Genomic DNA, 14,228 nt, shown 5'->3' with positions numbered 1-14,228 from the left:
GTCAAAGACCTTCCCACTCTCAGCTATAAAAGAGCTGCAGCCTTTTGTTGGCAGAGAGAGCCTGTCAGGAAGTCACCTTGCAACGCACTATTCCAGCATGATGGCTGTAATCCTGACTCGCCGGGGTTTGCCTGAGGTTCAGAGCGGCCAAGAAGCTGAGAACCCAGCCCTCCACAGTGTCACCTTCAGTGAGGGTCCAGGAAGGAGCACAGTGTGGGTGATAGTGATCAGTGCGCTTTGATATGGACTAGTTCTACCAACTGGTACCATAAACATTCTGGAGTGTAATCCTGTGCGCCATCCAGGTTGACCACCACGTTCCTGTGGGTGGGGGATTCAACGCTGGTTCTGCAGATCTGGGCTCCGAGTGAGTAGAGCTGCCATTTCTACTGGATGTAATAGCTCTGGAGACAGACAAGACACAGTGACAAACTTCTGTGAGAGGGGTGGGGATCAGTATTTCCTTCACTACTGGGATTGACCTGCTTTCACTCCCTCTTGGGTCTTATGCAGAAGAGGCCACAAGGCTAGTCAACAGAAGATTCAGAATGTAAACCCAGGGTTTTCTGATGCCACGGCTATGATGCTTCCATGATGCTCAGTGGGTGAAGAGACAGAGGTTCCTGGCTTGCACATATTGTCCTCACTCCTCGCTGCTCTGCCAATCTGTTGCCCCACAGCCTTCGAACTGTTTCAGATCCAACCGGCCTTGGGCATTGGATATGGAAATGGAATAGCAACAATTACAACAGCTTATATGTATCGAGGCTCTCTGTGTTCAGGCACAGTGCTAAGGATTTGACAAGAATCACTTCCTTTGGATCCTTGCAGCAGCATCTCCATGAGGAAGATGCTATTCTTATAACCAATGAACAGACATGTAAGCACATGGAAGCTCATGGAGTTTAGGTCCTTATTCAAAGTTACAAAGCTAGTAAATTTCCACCTGGATTCATTTTTTTTTTTAACATTTATTTATTATCCCATACCCCTCAAAAAGGATTTGAGGTTGGTATTCTCAGCAGTGATAAATCATAGAAGATACTTTTAGAAGGAGAAATTATTCTAGTGGAAAGGGAGGGAGGGAGGATTCAGGGCAGACTCAAGTAAACCACGCTGCTACAGGAGTTGACACATCCAGACTAGTCTGTGTCAAAGACTAATTTAATTTCAGTTGCTAACTGTAAAGTAAGGTAATATTTTACTGGGTTGCCCATGCTTGGGGTCATCAATCAATCCTCCCTTTCCTACACCTGTCCAATAAGTTAGAACTTAATCTCCTCAGATCTGTCTGTCTTCTCTGCTCCCACCACTCCCCCAGTTCAGGTCCTTGTCATCTCTTGCTGAATATGGAAGTAGTTCCCTAACACTTCTTCCTCCTTCCGTCTCTTTTTTCTCTACATTGTCACCAGAATCTTGTTGCTTTTACTTCCTAAATAAGTCTCCCTTTCCATTTCTTCTCTGTTTGTTCCGGCTCAGACCCCACCATCCCTTGCTCGATATTGTGGCTATCTTACTTGTCTCCCTGCTCCCGAGCCTTGCTCCACTCAAATCCACCTCTACATATGAATGAGGAAATATCAATTCTCTGCTTAAAATTATTTACTGCCCTTTTGTGCATCAAAAAAGTTTAAAGGCAACCCATGGGATAGGAGAAAATATTTGCAAATTGTATATATGATGAGCAATTAATATCCAGAATATACAAAAAATTCTTACAATCCTACAACAAAAAAGAAAAAACTCAATTAAAAAATAGGCAAAGGATTTGAATAGACATTTCTCCAAAGAAGATATACAAATAGCCCATAAACACATAAAAAGATGCTCCACATCAATAATCGTTAGGGAAATGGAAATCAGAACCACAATGAAATACCACTTCCCACCCATTAGGATGGCTACTATTGAAAAAAAGACAGAAAATAACAAGTGTTGACGAGGATTTGGAGAAACTGGAAACCTGTGCATTGCTGGTGGGAACGTAAAATGGTACAGCTGCTGTGAAAAGCAGTGATGGTTCCTCAAAAAGTTAAACATAGAATTACCATATGATCCAGCAATTCCACTTTTAGGTATATGCTCAAAAAATTAAAAGCAGGGGCTCAGATAGATACTTATACACCAAAGTTCACAGCAGCATTATTCACAATAGCCAAAAGGAGGAAACAACCCAAATGTCCATCAACAGATGAATGCATTAGCAAAATGTAGTGTGTGTGTATAATTACAGCCTTAAAATTCACTCTTAAAAAATGAAATTCTGATACATGCTATAAATGCACAAACCTTGAAAACATTATGCTAAGTGAACTGACACAAAAGGACAAATATATCATTCCACTTATTTGAGACGCGTAGAATAGGCAAACTCATAGAGACAAAAAGTAGAATAGTGGTTGAAAGTAGAATAGGCCCCATGGGGTAGGGGAAAATGGGGAATTAATGTTGAATAAGTAGAGTTTCTGTGTGAGATGATCAAAAGTTCCGTAAACAGACATGGTGATGTACAACATTGTGAATGTACTTAATGCCACTGAATCGCATACTTAAAAATGGTTAAAATGGTACGTTTTATCTTACGTATATTTTACCACTGTAAAAAAAATATTTATTGTCAACAAGAGAAAGTCCAGGCTCCTTAGCATGGCCAACAAGACCTTTCATGACCTCACCTCTGCCAGTATCTCCAGGTTTGTCTCCCACACGTCTCCCTGACTGTGATAAGCTCTTGAACTATCCTCCTTTCGCTTGGGGTTCCATGTCCCCCTCCTTCCTTCAAATCTGAGCTCAGACTTCCTCCTCCAGGAAGTCTCGCTCCCCTTGACTCCTCATGCTTAACTCAGCACCCCTCATCCGTACTAGCCATGTTACTTAAACAGACAAACTTCTACTCATCCCTCTGGATGAAATTTCATTGTAGTCCCTCTGTGAAACTCTCCTTCCCTTTCTCAGGCTGACTTTCTTCTCCCAGCATCATGTTCCTGACTCTCTCAATGTTCTTTTCTCTTTATGTACCAATTATTAGTTCACTCATCTGGGTCTCTCACTAGCTTGAGAGCGTCTCAAGGGAGGAGACCATAGCACCTTCACACACAGCTGTGTAATGGAGGAAAAGACCACTCAGAAACCCTTGCTGGATGAACGAACGTCTATGAACGGCTACATCTCAAGCCCATTGCTTTTAAAGTTGAACATGGGAATAAAATGGCTTTGTTCTCTAGGGAAATAGAGGAAGAACTTCCTGTCCTTTTCCCATGAAAGCCATAGAAGGTCTTATTCCCAACCCACAAGAAAGTAAACTCTTAAAGACATCCACGCTTTGTTCAATTTCAGTTTGGCTGGTTGGTTCTCTTTTAACTCTGAGGATATACCATGAAGACCTGAAGTTGTCATTACTGCTAGCTTTAAGAAGAAGAAAAATACTAGGAAAAAAAAGAAAGAAACTTTTAATAACTTTCAGAAAATGTGGTTCTTTAAAGAGGGATATTTTGCTCAAGCCACATAACCTAATGCCATTTCTTCATATTTTTATTCTGACTTGTATTAGCCAAGCTCTGCCTTCTTAATATCAATCATTATATCATCACGCACTGTTTTCAGTTGTCTTTACCAAAACCAAATGTTTAGCTGCAGCCAAAGTCATTCTTAGACAGAAACTTCCGTGAGAGTCTAATAGAGAAAGAGGGACTGATATGTACAGATTTTGAATACCTATTATACCAGGCACTACCCTCTCTCCTCTGCTTATGCCACCTGTGTTAATTTGCTAGGGCTGCCAGATCAAAGTACCACCAACAGAATGGCTTAAGCAACACAAACTTATTATCTTGCAGTTCTGGAGGCTAAAAGTCCAAGATGAAGATGCTTGCAGTCTTGGTTGCTCCTGAGTCTGCGAGAAAGAATCTGTTCCCTGCCTCTCCTCTAGCATCTGGGGGTTTGCTGGCGATGTTTGGTGTTCTTGGCTTGTAGAAACATCTCTCTGATCTCTGCCTTCATCTTCACATGGTATTCTCTCTGAGTGTGTGTCTGTCTCCAATTTCCTCTTTTTACAAGGACACCAGTCACACCGGATTTGGAGCCCACCCTACTCCAGTGTGACCTAATCTTAGCTAATTATATCTGCAATGACCCTATTCCCCAATTAGGTCACACTCTGAGGTACTGGGGTTCAGGAGTTCAACATATGAAATTTGAGGGGCCACAATTCAACCCACAGCACCACCTCATCTATCCTTCCCAATAGCCTATTGAGAAATTTGTTGTTATCCCATTTTACAGAGGATGAAAGTGAGGCTCAGTGAGGTTAGGTAACAAACTCGAAGCAGAACAACCAGTGAGTTGTAAAGCTGGGATTCAAAACATGGTCTTTCTCATTCCAAACCTCCGTCTCTTCTCATTATATAAGCAAAATACCTTTATTTACAGTCTCTGCCTTGCTTCTTGTAGGCTTAGTAAATACCTGTCAACTTATTGTGTCTGGGCCTTTTCAGTAGTACATAATGATTTAATTCCATTTCAAAATATTTACCGAGTGCCTGCTACTGTAAGTATTTCAGGCACTGTGTTCAAAGATTTCTTGAAACATGGACCAGGTTTCAAGGCACTTAAAAAGTAATGGAAGAGACAGACGTATAAGCAAGTCATTATTTCCTAAGGAAACATTAAGTGTTAGGTAGAGATTCCAGCACCCTGCTGAGGAGGGATTAATACTGATCAATGGGATTCAGCTAATAATTTTTGTATCCTTGCCTGGATGACAGGGAATGTGCAGGAAGCACATTTAACATACACGTTTCCTTTGCTCTAGCATGCTCTCCTCCTTCATGGGACAATTGAAGAAGCGTGTCAGCTGAGGAATTGATTTCCAAAGCAGAATTAGCTTCAGAGAAGCCTGGTCTCGGCAAGCTGTTCCTTTCTCTCTGCTGAGGTCATTCAATCTCTCTCAGTGAAGAGGATCTGTTTCTTGAGACATTTAATCTTAGCGTGAAGCAGCCTCCCCTCTCTGAGACAGATGATGAAGTTTCCACGAGAAAACAGGAGGACATTTTCTTCCTTGCCCACGCTCACCCTGAATGTCACACATCTGCCCTTCTCTGGGGGAAAGTTCACAGGAGGTCAAACGAAGCCAATCTCTTCTTGACCCCAGCTACCAAAATCAGTCTGATGGATGAAATATTTCCAGTGAAGGCATTTCTTCAAAGCAACGTTAGATACAGTCCGTTGCCTTTGAAGTCATCCAATAAACTAGCTCCTATAGAACTGACACAACTTCATATCCCTCTCAAAATGCACACGCACACTCCAACGTGTCGGAGACTCTTAATGAGCAATGACAGAATTCTTTGGGATTCAAAGAAAGATCTTGCAGACGTGAAGATATCGTTTTAAAATATTCACAGGATCAGATCACTCAGATTCTGGAACTTCCAGACAGAGCAAGCATGAGAATCAGAGCAAGAGAAGGGAAGAGAAGGGGCACTTCATTCTTAAAAAGAGAGCTACAATGCTTTTCACTCCGGTTTTATCTAGATTTGGCAGAAAAAGGTGGGTTTCTACCTCAAAAAAGGAGCCCCAAGTATTTTCAAGTCTCTAAATCTTCCTTGATGTGCCTTTTGCAAATAATTAGAGTTTATTTATGCATGCTTCCAACAAACATTTACTGAATGCCTACTATATGTCAAGCACTGGGCATATGGAGAAGGTTTTCAGGAGCTCGACTGATGGTTATGGTAATGCCAATGTCAATGTTAACAGTGACCAACAGATAAAAATGCCAGCAGTTGCAGTAAGGCCTGTTCTTCATTGTATCTGTGTCTGGTGTGGATGAGATGACCATTCTGTTTTAGGTTGATCAAAGTTAACGACTCACCCAGGTCTTCATGAATAAGAGTGGTAGATACAAAGTACTCAGTGAGACATGGCTTTGTGTTAGAGACAAGCTATGTCAGTAAGGGAGAAAACTAAGACAGGAATGAGTAAAAAAATCTTTCTCAACAGAAACTAATGTTTTTTTTTGGAGTAAGCAGACACTGGATATAACACAAGATTCTTTCACATCTGGTTATATGGCTAACAGATGTATTAGGATGTGTTAGGTTGTAGTTAGGCTGCTTTTGACTGTAAGAACAATCTACTTAAAGTGGCTTAGATAATAAGAATATTTATTATCTCATACAACAATGAAATTTGGAGGTCAGGTGGTATCTGAATCTTTAATTCAGCAGCTAAACGAGTTCATTAGGGTTCATCACCAGATTCTTTCCATCTTTCTATTATACCATTCTTACTGTTGGCTTTTGGCTCCAGACACATTTCCTCATGGTTGCTCAAGATGGCTACAGCAGCTGTAAGCATCATAGCCTCACAAAATTATATCCAATGGCCTAAGAAGAAACATCTTCCTTTGCATTCCTTTTGAACAGCAAGGAGAACTTTCTAGAAACTCCATCCGAAGACTTCCTCTCAAGTCTCATTGGCCAGAATTATGAGTCACATGCTTATTCCTAAACCAATCACTGGCAAAGAAAATGGAATTGCTATGATTTATCCCCATCAAGATTTAACCACTGGTGCTGGGGAGGAGGCCAGCCTCCCATGAAGAATATGGCTGTCCGATTCCTCAACAAAATAGGAATAGCCATAGCAAAGAAGATGAGGCAGTAGTTGGTGGTAGGATTGACTGGGTATGCGGTAAGCAACCAGAGGGACCACCACAGCAAAGTTACAAAGCAGAAACACCTCCAGGCAGGGAGCAATTCTGTTAAGGGAACCTTCTTTGATGACCACTGGGCTTGACCTTGCTTCACAGATGAGCTTGTCTTACTGGAATGAGTTTTGCTGATCTTTAGGATAGCTGCTAAGGACACACTGTGCTGTATATTCTGCTGGTTCATATTACTCCACCTTGACCTGAAGCCAAATTATGCATAAGAGTTCTAAAATGGTTTATGGCTAGGGCAGCCTAGCTGATGTCATTTGTCAAATGTGGCATGCTAGAATTATCTTACCAATATAAAACCATACAAAAGCTTTCCACAGAATATTTATAGGAAAATGTGTTTTTGAAACAAGAATGAAACACCCTACAGCTTACTGCATGTGGAATAATAGAGTAATGGTCCCAGCCCACTGTAGTAATGGTGAGGGGAGTAAGGAAATAGAGGCCAGGGAAGATGTCCTTCAGGTTTAAACTCAGTGACAAAGGGAATATGGGTGGTGCTTCTTGGGTTGGTCATTCCTTGTAAAACTGAAATTATGAGCTTCTTCGAAATGGAGACATTTGCTTTTTATATGCAAATTACTCAAAAGTAGACCATATTAATATACTTTTTAAATATCCCCAGTGTACCTAGCATTGTGCTTTACATGTTGTACTGCATAGCAATTTTTTGATTATTTAATTATAGTGAGATTCCTGCAAGACATTAACAAAACAAAAAGTGATCCCAAGTATTGGATACCATGGCAATATAATTGTCACTAAACCTTTCTTTGCAGATGCAAAGGCTATCCACCAGGTTTACACCAGCAGTTCCTGGTGTGGCTACACATTGAATCACCTGCACGGCTTTCAATCCCTGTACCTTGGTGTCACCCCCAGAGTTTCTGATTTGGTGTAGAGCGAAGCCCAGGTATTGAAATGTTTGAAAGCTCTCCAGGTGATTCTAATGTGCAGCCAAGGTTGAACACTTGCATCAAAATCACCTGGAGGGTTTATTCAAACACAGATTCTTGGGCCCATCTTCAGAGTTTTTGATTCAGTAGGTCTGGGGTGGGGCCCAATAATTTGCATTAACGAGTCCCAGGGAGATGCTGATGCCGCTGGTAGGGGGCGGGGCACTCTTTAAGAACCCAGACTAGAGAGCAGGGCTCAGCAAATCCAGAAACCCATAGAGGTCAGGGGGCCAGTGTGGCCTTTTTTTGTACAGCCATGACCTAAGAATAGTTTTACATTTTTAAAAGGGTTTTAAGGAAACAAAAACAAAGTGAAATAACAAAAACAAAGAATAACATGCAACAGAGACCGTGTGGCCCTCAAAGCTTATAATATCCAATATCTGGCCTTTTACAGAAAATGTTTGCTGACTCCTCCTCTAGAGGATCATGAGGTCGGACAGAAAAAAGAAAGAATCCCAAAAGACAAGAGAAGAACTTTGGTGGGAAAAATTGTACTGGTAGGCATGAGGGAAACTCTAGACATAGCTGGAAGATTATTAACCCCCACTATGTGCCAGGAGAATGGCATAATTCAATTTATGCTGAAAACAATGCTATTATTATCACCTCCAATTTATAGATCAGGAAATTGAGGCTCAAGAGACATTAACTTACTGGTATATAAAGCTAGTAAGTGATAGAACCATGACTCAAAGATTTCTACCAACCATACTATGTCCTAGAAAAAGCTTAGAATTCTGTTTAGAAATGACTGTAACTCCCAGAGTGAGTCTAAAAATATAATAAGCACTAAAAAAATCTATTTTTTTTTTAGTGGTTCAATTCGTTATTGACTGTATTTCAGGCACTGTGCTACAAAAATACGTGGAACATTACCTCTGCTCTCAAGGAACGTACTGTCTAGTGAGAGAAAGAAATGGGATGAACCTCATGCAAAGTTTGGTGAGGGCTCAAAAAATAGAGTGGTCAGACAAGGATTCACAGAGCAGAGGCCCTTTAAGGATGCTAGTTCTCCAGATGGACAAGGCTTGGGGAGGTTTCCTAGCAGAGCAAAAAGCATTGATAGTGCAATATAGGCAAGCTCCAAGTGGAAGGATTTACTAGCTTGCAGTCTCCCAGGATTCCTGCAGACCACAGAGCTCACCATCGCCTCGGACTCTGGCTGTACAAATGAGAAAACTAGGAAGCTAACAGAGAAGAGGTCGCTGGCTCAAGAGGCTAGGAACAGCCAGTGACCACAGCAGTTAGCATATGACGGTAAATATTGGTCCAATTTCAGTGAAACGAGAAACTGCCACTCTATTTCATGGTTTTATGCAGTCATTTCCAAGCAAAGTTATTAAAAGAAGGGCTTATTTCAGTTAATGATTAGTCTGTTGATGGATGGGGACAGTTGTAAGTGAACATGTGATAATGTTACAAGGGTTGGGTTTCATACAACCACTTTTGGCCAGAACAGTCTGAAACCACCAATTTTATATATGTGTGATTTGTCATGCCAAGTTGAGGAAGGATGCAGGATTCAACATCATTTCCTGATCTTAGTTTCAAGAGACTATATTTTCAGTTCTCCTTCGATCTCGTTTTTAGGGGTCGAGGTGCAGATGAAAGTATTGGGCAAGAAATACTTTCCTGATTTCCTGGTATTGCGTTCTGAGGCTAGAGAGATGAGTAAAACAGAAACTCGCGTACAAGGAATTTGTAGCCTGGGCGGGGAGGGGAGAAAGACACATGAACAGATTATCTCAGTATAATATAGTAAATGCTGAGGTCAAGTCAGAAAAACACAAGAAGCCAGAAGAGGAACCCCTAACCCTCCGGGGGATTCGGAAGAGACTGTACTGGGCAGAAAGCTTGCTTCTAAAGTCTGACGAGGATTCCTTTGACTATTTCTTGGTGGCAGTCTGTCTTTTTTTCTCACTACAAACCACACATCTGACCCATCAAGTTTGACCTGGCTTTTAGAATTTAGGTATAGTCTTAGAGAAATTGCATCATCCATCACTGAAATGCACCTGCCCCTGGGGAGGTAAGTTGAGAACAGCTTAAGGGCACGAAACACTGGAGCGCAGAACCCAAGAATGTACTGAGAGATAACTCATCTAGAGAAAGCTGAATGTTTACATGGAAGCATTTTAGAATTTTCCATTTAGATCAGGAATTCCATTTTTTATTTCATATGCTACTTTTTAAAACTTGGAAGAATAATATACCATCGTTGTAGAAAATTTTGGAAAATAAAGGAAAGTACAAAGAAGAAAAAATCGTTTATATGAGCACAACACAGAGTTAGTGTTTTGGTATATCTTCTAAACTTTTTCTGTGCATACGCAGACATAGGTTTTAGGTAATTGAAATTACACCTTATAAAGAGCTGCGTACACAGTTTTTTTAATCATTTAATATTACTTCATATGAATTTTCTCATGAGTTCACAATTTCATCAACATTTTTTCCCATTACTTTGTTTAATTATTTTAACCATTCCCTTTCTTTTTAGACATCTAGATTTTTTCCCCAGTTTTTGGCCATTATAAAATAATGTGATAAAAATAATGTGATACATACAACCTTGCCCTCATTTGCCTGAGAACTTCAAAGGTTTTTGGCACATATTGCCAAAATGCTTTCCAGAAAATCTATACCTTTGCCAGTGTTAGGTACTACTATTTTTGAAATATGTACTAAAGTGATAGATTAGACTGAGTATCTCATTTTAATTTCCACTTATTACTATTGGTGCTGACTGTTTAAAAATGTTTTTAAGGGCTATTTTTATTTTTTCTTCTTAAAATTGTCAGTGCCCTTTGCCAACTACTGAGAAATGACTTTTCTTATTGATTGTACGAGCGCTTTATAAATGAAGGCTGTTAAATCTTTACATATTGATGAAAACATATCCTAGCTTTTTGTTTGCCTTTAGTTTTTTTATGTGCAGGGGAGTTTAACTTTCATGTAATAAAATCTATAATTTTTTTTATGTGTGTAAGGAAAATAAGCGAAACTTAGTAGGAATCAAACAGCACAAAAAAATAAGAATTAACAGGGCCAAAGTTATATCATACTGGTCTGAAAATACAAATTCATTATTATTCAAATGCAAATTGTTTACTAGAGGAACTCTTTCAAAACCTGGAGCATGTGGGAGAAAATAATCTGAGGGCCCTTGATATTTATTTATGAAATCATATTTATTGATCACCCACCTTTACCAGAAACTGTTCTTGACTGGGAAGCCACTCGAATTACAATTGCTGTTTGAGGACATAGCACCAGTATGTGCTACGCTATGGAGTAGAACAACATTGTCAATTTAATATGATTGCATGAAGCAATTCTTCTAAAACATAGCTACTTCAGAAACACCTTATAGGACATAGCAATGTTATGAGGGAATGCAATGACAGAAGTGTCTGGCCGACTCTGAAAATTACTTAAAAGGGAAAAAAGAAGAGTAATAGTTTGTCAGAGCTTACTCAAGGATGATACTATTTTTTGGCATTGCAGTCATTAGAAAGTTATACTATGCAGTGAGTTGGCAGTAATATCCCAAATGTGGCAATATTCTGCAAAACTATCAAATTCCTGTTGGGATTATCCACCCACCCTTCTCAGCAGTCTAGGTTCTTTTTCTGGTATCAAATCAGCACATATTATCTTGACCCACCATGGAACTGCCTTCATTGAATTCTGCCTAAGGCTTATGCCCTTGGCATTTAATGAGGGATAGCCTTATGAAGTTCATTGCTGCATTCGTCAAAGTAATAAGGACATTGTCTAACAAATCACTGGTCCCTTCTGTGACATTCCATCAAAAACTTTTCCTCCCTCCCTTCTCTCTCTCCTGAACTTCCCTTCCTCCCTTCTTTCATTTTCTTGTTCTAACTTCTGACTCCAGTTAATTTATATTACGTTCTAATAACATTAACTACATAGAGCCATGCCCCTCCCCCATGACTTGTTTCCTACTCCTTTTCATAATTCCTTAGTTCTAATTTATTTTTACATGTGTTATTTCCTAATTGTATTTTTTTGTAATAGGTCTCAGATTTGCTCAGATTCCGTTCTTGCCAAATAATATTCTAAGTTATTACTTCCTAGATACTTTGATATCAGGAAGAACAGCAATGGCAGAAAAGATTTATCTCACATGCCAACACAGATCGATGGCAGTGGTTGCCTGGAGTGCTGTGTTACGAAGGAAAAGACGGCTTTGCTCAATTAGCAATGTATGCGCTGAGCATGGTAGGAGAAATTGCCGGCACTTCTACCAGGTATTTGACATCTATGTCTTAAATAGAATATATGAATATTCTAATAACAAGAAAGCATAAACAAATTAATAAGTTACTCTCTTATTTATAAACCAGTGGTTCGTCAGTTTCATTAGCCCAAATCCATTCGCTAAAGCATGAATATTCCTATGTAACATGGAAAAAAATGGGTTTCTAAACTTCATGTAGAAATGAGATCTTCTTCATAAATCTTACTAGCACTGGCTTCATGAGTAGGTAAAATGGACTCCCTCCTAGAAGGGGAGATTTAAGGAACCTGGTCCCTAAACCTCTCTCCACTGGCTTTTCATATATGAAAGTTTATAATCAGAGATTGATTTCTTCAGATTCTGAAAGCTGCCTCTTAAAGACTCCTTTACTAAAAGACAAATAGTCCTATGGAGGGATAATACATTAGCTCTTACCAGCTAATTAACTGGCTGGCTGCTAGTTAAGAAGGAGATGGGAGAGTGGGGAGGGAGGCTAGGTTAGGAGGATATGAACAGCCATAAGAAAGAGGGATGGCAGAGCTAGAGTTTGCTTATTTTGCAATCTTGCCTGGCTTAGTGCAACAGCTCACTTGAGATAAGCAATGAGTAAGTTTATAGATGCGTCATTATTGGCTCTAAATAATGAAGCATACAGTCATTCTCTAACAAGGATTCGAAAGGAATATACAGGCAACTATTAATGACACAAATAACTTCTCATATGCAGATGGGGGATTCTTAAATTTTTTAGTAAGTAATTTGTTATTCAACTCCTCTCAAATCCAACAGATAGATATGTTTCTGAGAGGAGCTTGTTTTTTAATTGGCATATTAGGAGAAATGGGCACTGCCACTCATTCATTCATTCATTCATTCATTCACTGCATTCTGTGACTCAGTTAACAAACGTTCTTCTGTGCTTACAGGGGTCTAGCATGGTGCAATGCTATTCAGGATGCAAAAGTAGCAGAGGACCTCTGAGGAGGTTACATGCGGCTTGGGAGATGAGTGATAAATACATGAAACAGCTAGGGAAAAATACTAGACTGGATAAAATCAAGTGTGAGAGGATTTGGTTCAGATTTCAAGCACTACAGGAATTCAGAAGCAAGGAAGATCACACAAGGAGAGAAATCAAAGAACAGTCACTGTGAAAGGGATTGCAAGAAGCCGCTCTTCCTGTCTCAGGTGTCAGCAGTCAACTCTGTGGCTATCATCACCCTGGGAAAGAGTGAAATCAAGATTCTGTGATATTCCACACCTGTCCCAGACAATTCCAGCACATCCCACCCTGAGAACAGCCAGAGGAGGAGATCAGCCACGGATTCTTGTAAGTTCTAAAATAATTCGCGAGCAAACAATTCCTCTTCTTGGTGTGTAAGTTCTTTATGCTGATTATGAACTTCACTATTCTGGCCATCGGTATTCCGGAAAAAGAATCAAGCATGAGCTTACGGCTATGGGTGTAGAAGGTACAAATCTCAACCTACAGAGAAAGTCAGGTTCATTTTTGTTCAAAATTAGAAAGCTATTGACACAATCCTATAATCTAATATGTAGTACATGTTTGAATATACAGGCCAGTTGTCTGGTAAAGTGTTCCCTAGTCTGAATTTTACCAATTGTTTCCTCAAAATTTGTTATTTTGTTTTATAACTCAACTTAATTTCTATTTTATGCCCCCATCTGGCCAGTCCCTTGGGTAGGGCAAGGAAGTGGCCATTTCAGGACCAAGCTTGAAGGGTTTATTGTGAGGCACTGCACCTTACCCATGCTTCCTAAGCATCATTGACATTAAACTTCAAAATTCTTGTCTTTAACAATATCCCAAAGAGCCTATGAAAGATGCTAACAGCACAGACCCTTGTAATGCACTATCTTGCTTGTATCCCGCCAGATCCTATACCCTTTCAGAGATGGCCTTGGCCCTATTCCTATATGATGGTGAAAACAATCTAAGTCCATTTGGAAATTTACCCCTTTTCCCCAGTTCATGGCTGAGTTCTGGAGGCTTTTGAGGTGCTACATTGTCTGGGTATGAGGAGAGGAATCTCCTCTAAGAACTCATCTCTCCACACAGGTGTCTACTGACTTGTCATTACCATGGTTGATCCTTGGGCCCTGGTTCATGCAGGCCACTTTGCATATTGTCTGCCTGGCCCTTTCTGGACTGCTGGCTCTGTCTACTGCTTTCCTACCAGTCTCACACATGGATAGTGGGAAACTCAGGGAGTGAACCTAAAGTCCTGACTGCCCAGGCTTTGCTGCCTCCCCAGAGCCCAAA

The sequence above is a fragment of the Equus przewalskii genome, chromosome 23 (genome assembly GCF_037783145.1).
Source record: "Equus przewalskii isolate Varuska chromosome 23, EquPr2, whole genome shotgun sequence".
NCBI classification, from domain to species: domain Eukaryota; kingdom Metazoa; phylum Chordata; class Mammalia; order Perissodactyla; family Equidae; genus Equus; species Equus przewalskii.
Note: the sequence above shows the minus strand (reverse complement) of the source record.